This window comes from Marmota marmota, unplaced genomic scaffold, assembly GCF_001458135.2.
Source record: "Marmota marmota marmota unplaced genomic scaffold, marMar, whole genome shotgun sequence".
NCBI classification, from domain to species: Eukaryota; Metazoa; Chordata; class Mammalia; order Rodentia; family Sciuridae; genus Marmota; species Marmota marmota.
In genome coordinates, this window is record NW_025999990.1 from 40,007,099 (window position 1) to 40,016,189 (window position 9,091).

At 38.9% G+C, this 9,091-nt stretch overlaps 1 non-coding gene across 1 annotated transcript; it reads right to left on the bottom strand.

Moving 5' to 3' along the window:
• Positions 1-78: 78 nt before the first annotated feature.
• Positions 79-182, bottom strand: LOC125617803. Its single transcript, XR_007348917.1, has one exon. It is a non-coding gene; the product is annotated as a U6 spliceosomal RNA (small nuclear RNA).
• Positions 183-9,091: the final 8,909 nt, after the last annotated feature.

The window sequence follows — 9,091 nt, forward strand, 5'->3', positions numbered from 1 at the left end:
CAATATAAATTAGCATCAACTTATTAGAGAAAACATTTGGCCCATGAAGTTTTGGGATTGACTTCCTTTGCTTAGCATTAAAATATGGAACACTTCACGAATTTGTATGTCATCCTTGTGCAGGAACCATGCTAATCTCTGTATCGTTCTAATTTTAGTATATGTGCTGCAGAAGTAAGCACCCCTCTATTTATCTTAACTCCCCTATTTATCTTAATATTTTAGTATTGTTTGTGGTTGTGTGTCTCTCTGGTTCATGCAGTCCTCCTATTTAAATAAAAAACTTCATGAGAGTAAGAGCTCTATTTTTTGCTTCCTTTGGGCTACCTGACAGTATTTAGAGACATTTTATTTTGTTCAGTTAATCCAAGATCATAGTCATGACCAAGAAGTCTTTCTTTTCTTCCCTCCATAAATGTAAAATAAAATAAAATAAAATAAAAACCATGAGTCCCTTTATACTCCTTTTACAAAATGGGAAAACTGGTGTGAAATCTCTCTGTTCCTCCATTAACACAGGTTAAAGGTGTTAAGAAAACTTTTCTTGCAGGTAACTATGTTCTAGAAAGACCAATGAGAGAAAATAAGAGATCTGGCTTTGAGACAGGTGAAAGAAACCAGAGAGGCAAATTCTGAAGAAAAATGCATGAGAACATGATGGATTCAGTTTAGGATAATATTAGCTCTTGAAAGTATTCCCCACCCTTCTCCTACTCTCCAGCCAAATATGTGCCTGGAGTTCTGAATCACTAAAGAAATAAAGCAAAATAGTGAAGCAAATACGAGATCAAAATGCCCCCATTATTTCAAACAAGGTTGATATTACAGAACATAGTGTCCACCTTCAGGCAAGTAGACTTGCTCACACTGAGCCCCTGAATGAGACTGTGGCTGGTCCTCCCCACTCTGAGAGGACTGGTTTCCCTTAGGCTCCCGTGGTAGTTGCAAGATCTTACCATGTGCAGGTCAAGAGCACATGCTCTCCGAGAGCAGCTCACCAATGAGGGAGTTTCTCCTCTCCAAAGTGGAGAGGAAGCAGAGAGGTGAGAAGTGTTAAGCCAGTGGACAGGAACCCCATGGATGAACACGTCTGAAGTGAAGAGTCACTCTTCTCCCCCTGGTGGATACACCAAGCACAAGATCACCAAGAAAACTGGAGCCCTCTGACAGGCAGATACAGAGAAAGATAGGGGGTGTAAAGTAAGGAGGTCAGGGCTGGGACACCATTTGGATATCATCAGTGTACACATAGTGGTAGAAACCATGATAGGAGATACAGTTCCTCAGAAAGAGGATGTGGAGTTTGAGGAAAGAGGAACTAGAAGTAGAGCCCTTAGCAAGATGAGTATTCAAGGGTATAAGCCAGGAAAGAAGGGGCGGAAGAGGCCAGAAGATAGCAGAAAAAGGAGGGTGTCGTGAAAGCCAAGAAAATGAATCTGAAGAATGAAAACCAAGAAAAGAGTGAGACATACTACAAATGCTGCTGGGCAGTCAAGTAAAATGAGATCATGTTCAGGACTTGACCTCTGGGTAACCTTTGGGGCACTTTGGTCCTTCTGAAGAGTAGCCCAAGAATATGAGAAGCCGTATTGTAGTGGATTGGAAGTTGAGAAAAATCTGTTCCCTGCCCTCAAGGAGAAAAGATTCCCCCTGGTGGCTATTCATAATTAAACAGGCAATTACAAGTGGCACATGCCTGAAATCCCAGCTGCTCAGGAGGCTGAGGCAGGAGGATCATGAGTTCAAAGCCAGCCTCAGCAATGGTGAGGCACTACTAAGCAAGTCAGTGAGACCCTGTCTCTAAATAAAATATAAAATAGGGCTGGGGATGTGGTTCAGTGGTCCGGTGCCCCTGAGTTCAATCCCTGGTACCAAAATTTTAAAAAAGCACAGTCTTTATCTTAGATTCATGAAGATGCCCCCAGAAGGTCCAAAAACATCATGTGCCTAACTGTTCGCCTGGTATATGTGCATATGTTTCTAGAAAGAGATGTACGGCTTTCACAAAATTCATTTGCTCTGTACAAAAAGACAAGACTGATTACTGAATGAGGTAGGGTAGATTCTATACCCTCACAAAAAAAAACAAAAACAAGGTTAAGTCCTGGGCCATGGGGTCTAAGTGGGATAGGAAGAGAACTAAAACCAGGAAGGCGACGCTCCTGGAAGTGTTTGACCAGCGGATATCTGAGAGACACTTGAAGGGCTAGGAGAGGAAAGCTTGACAGAAGAACAGGAGGAATGAAAGCAAGCAAGAGACAGCCAGAAAAGTCAACCTGAAGGTAGAATAGTAATTACTAGAGGTTGAAAAGGGGGTAAGGGGAGGGTGGGTAAAGGGAGGTTGGATTTGGTCAATGAACATTTTTTTTTAAATATTTATTTCTTAGTTGTACACAATACCTTTATTTTGTTTATTTATTTTTATGTGGTGCTGAGGATCGAATCCAGGGCCTCATACGTGCTAGCGAGCGCTCTATCACTGAGCCACAACCCCAGCCCCCAAAGAACATTTTTTATATGCTTATTGAATTATCACACTGAGGTGCTGGAGTCATGGCTGGTTGGTAGAGCACTTGCCTAGCACGTGTGAAGTACTGGGTTCAATCCTCAGCACCACATAAAAATAAATAAATATAGGTAGGTATTTTGTCCACCTACACCTAAAATATATATATATATATATATATATATATATATATATATGGAGAAATATCACACTGAACCTCATTAATAAGTATAATTAAAATAAAACATAATAATTTAAAATCTTTTTTAAGGCATGAGAGAGCCAGTAGGTCAGAACTACCATCCATTCACAGGGCACATAATTGACCAGTGCCTGCTTCATTCAGGCCGCAAGGTTAATTCTTGGGACAGCCTCCTTCTCAAAGAGTTTGTGTTCAGAAAGTGAGATGCTGAAACTTGAGGATTCATAGATGCAAAGTCTCATGTTCACAACTGCAGGTGGGGGGGCAAGGAAGGAAGGGAGGGAGGGATGAAGGGAGGGAGGGAGGAAAACCATGCATTGTGATTGAACCCACCAAGCTGCCAAGGTTGATCTTCTGTCCACTCATTTGAGTCATCAGGGGAAGCAGAAAACATCAGGATGACAATAAAGAGAGAGAGAGAGAGAGAGAGAGAGAGAGAGAATTAACATGTTAAAAACTTTGCATTTCAACTTTGAGCTGACATTGCAGCGAGACTCTTTCCAGCTGCTTTGTCTGGCCATGTCAAGAAGTGACCATGATTTATTGTGCCACCTCTGTAATTTCAATGCTCTTGATCTCCCACTGGAAGCAGTGACAAGCAAGGTTAACTGCTGTGTGAGGAGACAGTATGAGTAATGCCTCGCACACGGAGCTGGCACTGATCTACAGCATGAGACGGGGACGCAGGGATGTAACCATTGGTTAAATTCCTTTCAAATGGCCACCTCCCAGATGCCCTAACACCTTTTGGGACAGCCGGGGTTTGTGTGGAAAAATACCCTGAGTTGTGTTAGAAACTAGTTCCTTGTCCTTGTTCCCTCACAAACAAGGCGGCTCACATTTGCATTTTGGATTGTTAGCAATAGCTAATGTTAAGTGGCCACACCACGCCAGGTCCTGTCGACATGTTTTATGTTTTTTCGTTCAGTTAATCTTCCACTGGCCCTCCCCAGTGGTCATTCCCATTTATAGAGGAGAAGAATGAGACACAGACGATTGAATAACTCAACCAGGAGGGCAAAACAAAACCAGGATTTGAGCCAGGTGGTCTGACCACGGGAGGACCCAGCTATGTTATCTCTCTATTACATTCTTATTCATTTAATACAATCCATTCATTCTAACTTATTTTTTTTCTTTAACCAGCTTGGCTTATGTATATATTTCAAAGGCCTTTAGTGAGTAAATTGGAATGTGTAAAACAATTTCTTTTATCTTCCAAAACCACAGTTTGTCTTAATAAAAGAGGTTTCAATTAGAGGGTTTTTATATCAGCAAGTGTCCTATGAAGGCCCTATTTCTTATGCTTATGTCTTTTCCTCCAAATTCAGGAAAAAGAGAAAGGAAAAACTAACATAGAGTAAATATCTGCTTCCTTCTGAATATTGTGTGGATACAGAAAACTTGACAATGGCCCCATCGGGTAAGTGTCCCTTCCTATCATTTAGATGGAGAAATGGAGGCTCAGGAAAGTTAAGGACATTTTTTCCAAGTTTAACTCTGTGAAAGACAGATACGGGCTGAAAGGCCTTGGCAATTCCACTTAACCAGGAGTGGACACCTATGTGTCTTTCTTAGTAAATTCTGGTGCCTCTTTATACGGTCAACCCTCCATGGGTTCTGCATCCACAGATTCAACAAACCACTGATTGAAAATACTTCAAAATAAAAAACAAAACTCGGGTCTGTACTGAACATGTACAGACCTTTTTCCTTATCATTATTCCCTGAAAAAGAGAGAATAATACCTATTTCCACAGCAATTACATTGTATCCGTTATTATTAGTAACCTAGAGATGATCTAAAGGACACAAGAGGGTGTATTTAGGTTGTACACAAATATTCTAGCGTTTTCTATAAGAGACTTAAGCATCTGTGGATTTCAGTATGCAAGGGAGATCCTGGAATCAATGCCCAGTGGATACAGAGGGCATTTGTATTTTACCTACAAATGAGGGAAAATCGGAAGAAAACAAGAAAAACAGGTGATAGTTGGCTTCAGAGCTTTCATATCCCTGAAACAACACAGAAATGGCTTCTTCCTTGTCCAGATTTCCGCAAGGTCTGTCCTAAGTCTTATCAGAGAATTTAGATGACAGTTGTCTGGGCGACAACCTTGAGATGCTACACTCAAAGTTTTCTTCTCTGGCAAAAAGCCAAACTCCCTCCCACGTCTGGCACACGCACAGCACCTGTGTGAGGTCTTCTGCTTTCCAAAGCACCTGAGAACAGGTCAAGGATGTGTCGTTATTGGGATTTTGTCCCCCACGGTGACTCGGCTGACAGAGATTGGGTTCCTGGAGAAGGAGGTAAGGGGCCTACTCTGCTCTCTTCACACAAATATCACCTTCATGGTAGCTTCCCAGCTCTTTCACTAAAGAGTTCTTGAAAGTCAATTCAAATCTCACTTCGAACTCTTTTTCGCTTAGAGAAAAAAAAACAAAAATGCTGTTGTTTTTGTCTAATGGAAGTACTGTGCTGTGACTGGATTTGTAACAACAGTGTGTCAAAATGCCAAAAAAGTGTGTCAAAAATAACATTTAAAAAAACTCAAGGGAAACATGTTAGAGTCCTAAATGAGCATTTTTATTTCTCTGTGTTGAAATTTGTTAGTCTCCTCTCAAGGGTCTTAATAAACCTCAAAGAAACACACAACACTTAATGAACACAATTTAAGGGCCAATTCAGTCCTTGATACTCCCATTACTGTCAAAACATCTCTCACTTTGTATTTGTGAGTTCTCCTCTTCCAAATCTCTCTATTCAATTTATTCTTCAACGGATGCTTATTTTCCCAACATCCTTAACCTCCAAAGTATATGCACATTGCCATGAAGTTAATCAACTAAAAATGATTAATTTCAATTTATTTTCTTTGTCCCTGTTGAGGAAAACATCACAAAGCATTTCCTGACAAATTACAGATAACAGTCAAATTCATGGCAATCCTATGTCGCCAAGAGTTTGTATATTTAATTTAGTGGACTTCAAATAATTGTTCAAGAGAGTGTGTAGGCAGTCTGCTTGCCTCCCAAGATCTGGTTGAGAAAAGATAAACATATCTAAAGTTTCAAGTCAGTGCAGTTACTTTCAAAGTATGATAGGGTCTTTATGCATGATTCAAAAAGGAAACATCTATCTCCACCAAGCCCCATAGTGAGGGTTTGATCCAATACCAGGAAGCTCCTTGAATTTCCTGGCTCCGCTACCTCAGTGGTCATCCTCAGCAAGGTCTACCTTGCTTCCCCACTACAGAGCCAGACACATCACCAAACAGAGAAATAAAAGCCAGAACATCCCCACTTCCTGCACAAAGCAATTGGCAAACAGGAGAACCTGTGGCATAATAGGGCCATAGTTATTTTTGCAAGAATTATTTTAATACTATACGAGAAAGGACATGTCTTCTTGGTTCAGGAACAGTAAAGGATGACATAAGCTAGAATAGCTGGTGGTCATTTTGACCACGATGTGGGGAAAAGAAAACTGTGAAGTCAATGAAGGTAGCCAAGAGCCAAAACAAAGGAAGAATCATTTTGATAAGCCTTCTAACCCTTGGATCCAGCTGTATCTAAAGTCAGATCCACTCTCTTAAGATTTCCTAGCGCATGAGCCAGTACATTTACTCTTGCACTCATGATAGTTGGCTCTTGCTTCTCTGCATCCTTTAATAATATTTCTATTTTTTCCCATTGGCAACCAAAGAGAGAATTTCATAAGCTGGGCAGCATTATGTTTCCATGTGGGTGGGTTTCATGCTGTTCTGTTGCTATAGCTATATGCTGCAAAGATGCAAGGTGTTTATGGTCAGATTCCCCCCAGAAACAGGCTAAAGTTGAACATCTGCCCATCCCTCAATGATCACCTTTCCCACACCATGCTTGCTAGGCACTCTCATATATCTATGGTGGGATCAAAACAAGTACAGTCTTTCTACATAGTAATGTACCCTGGGGATCAAAAGTTTTGGAAATACCCATATTTGGGAGATTATTACAAAATTATGAAAAAAATCATTAATATTAATGGTTCAAAAATGAAAATCCGTACAATTAGCTCCACAAATGTTGGAAGGGCACTTGAAAATTTCAATATCTTCTTTTTTAATATTTTATCAATACTGATGGACCTTTATTTTATTCATTTATTTAAATGTGGTGCTAAGAATCAAATCCAGAGCCTCACACATGCTAGGCAAGTGCTCTACCACTGAAACACAAATCCAGCCCCCTCAATATTTTCTTTTAACTTCTTTTTATCTAAACAAAATATGAAAAGATGCATACTTCTAAGGTATAATAAAATATACTTATCTTAAGTCAAAATTCCCCATCATACTGGGAAAAAACTACCTATTCTCAGTAAGATTCGAAACAAAAAACAATGTCCATTATATCGACTACTATCTAACATTATTTTGTAGATATTAGCCAATATAATAAAACAAGAAAAAGAAATGAGGCATAAAAATGAGAAAAGTGAAGTTATTTTTGAAGGGATTTAATAGTTTATCAAGAAAATCTAACAATCAACTTTTTCAATACGCAAAACTATTATTAAAACTAAGAACAATCATAGTATAACTAGAAATAAAATAACTACATAAAATTAATATATTGAACATATATTAACTGTACAAGCAACTATGAGTTATATTATAAATTTAAATAAGAGATATTTTTATAATAGGGTCATAAAAATATCTAGAAATGAACTCAGCAAGAAATGTGCATAATCTACATGAAGTAAACTTTAAAATGTTAATAAGGGGGGCTGGGGCTGGGGCTCAGCAGAAGTGCATTTGCCTGGCATGTGTGAAGCATTGGGTTCGATTCTCAGTACCGCATATAAATAAATACAACAAAGGTCTATCAATAATTTTTTAAAAAGTTATTAAAAAATGTTAATAAGGGGCAAAAAGACAATAAATAAATGGAGACAACCGTGTTCTGAAACAGGAGAAACAAATTATAAAGGTGTCATTTCTCCCCAAATTTATCAATTAATTTAAAACAACCCTAATGAAAACATTTATATGATTAAGAATAAAAAAGCAGGTAAAGCCATTTTAATGTTTATGTGAAAAAATAAATGGGCAAGACTATCCCAAAAAATCTGGAAAGAATAAAGAATAAAATAAAACTGGAAATGCTAGGTATGAAAATACATTATAGGGCTGGGGTTGTAGCTCAGTGGTAGGGCACTTGCCTAGCCCATATGAGGCCCTGGGTTCAATTCTCAGCACTGCATATAAATAAATAAATAAAAGTTTACTGACAACTAAAAAAATATTAAAAGAATAAAAAATACATTATAAAGCTAGAATAATTTTTGAAGTATAAGACAGCTCGTGGGAAAAAATAGACCTATGTAACAGAAGAGGAAAATCAAGAAATAGTCCTAAATATGTATGGCAATTTAATATATGTTAATATTGATATCCCGGAGCCCTGCAGTCAGTTTCATGAGTCAGGAGTCAGTCTTCTGGGATACACATCCCAGTTTCATCATTTTCTACTTCATTTCTCTCTGCCTTCAAGGAGATGCAGGAGATCCTCATATTTCACAAGGTATTCATGGCCCACAGTGCCTGACACTTAGTCAATCCTTTAAAAGTAATTGATGTTTTTCATGGAATACATTTGCATTTTGATTTCAGCCTATGATTTCAAATCATGGAGATAAACTTTCTTAATAACAGCCAATTCTCTATTCTTCTCCATTCATGCCACTTTCCAGCCATTTGGGGTCTTGTCATATGGCTTGAGGTTTTCTTTCTCACCCTCTTGCATTAATTCCACCTTTATTTGTCACGGGGACTCTTGCTGTCTCGGAATCCCACACCAGCAAGAAGCCTTGGGGGCTTTACAAAGACTTGGTGCTGTTGTCTTGGGAGGGCTGTCTGTCCTAAGAAAGAGGGTAGGAGTTAGAAGATGGGGAAGGTCGGGGGAACCCAATACCAACAGGTTTCCAGAACATTTGTATATGCACTTGAAAGCCAGGGCGACAGTCAGAATCTTCTAAGTGGCAAAAGAATTCACTCATTGGGCTGCTGGAAGTTGACTGATTTCCTGGCTAAACTCTAAAACAAGTGTGGAGCCCAGATCTCACTCTGAATACCATTCTTCACGAAAAAGAACCAATGCTCCTTAAAGATAAGTCTGATTTCGGGACTAGGTCAAGAAAGTAAAAGATGTATTTTGAATACTTTGTTGTACCAGAAAATAAAGAAGTACTCAGACAGTGATGAACACATGTCAAAAGAACACAGAGACTGACTGAAGGGGCTCCCACTGACCAAATTTGGGACAATTTGAGCATTATATTAAATCATGATAATATTGGAAGAAGAACCTGTAAATAAAATAAAATTCTAAAAATG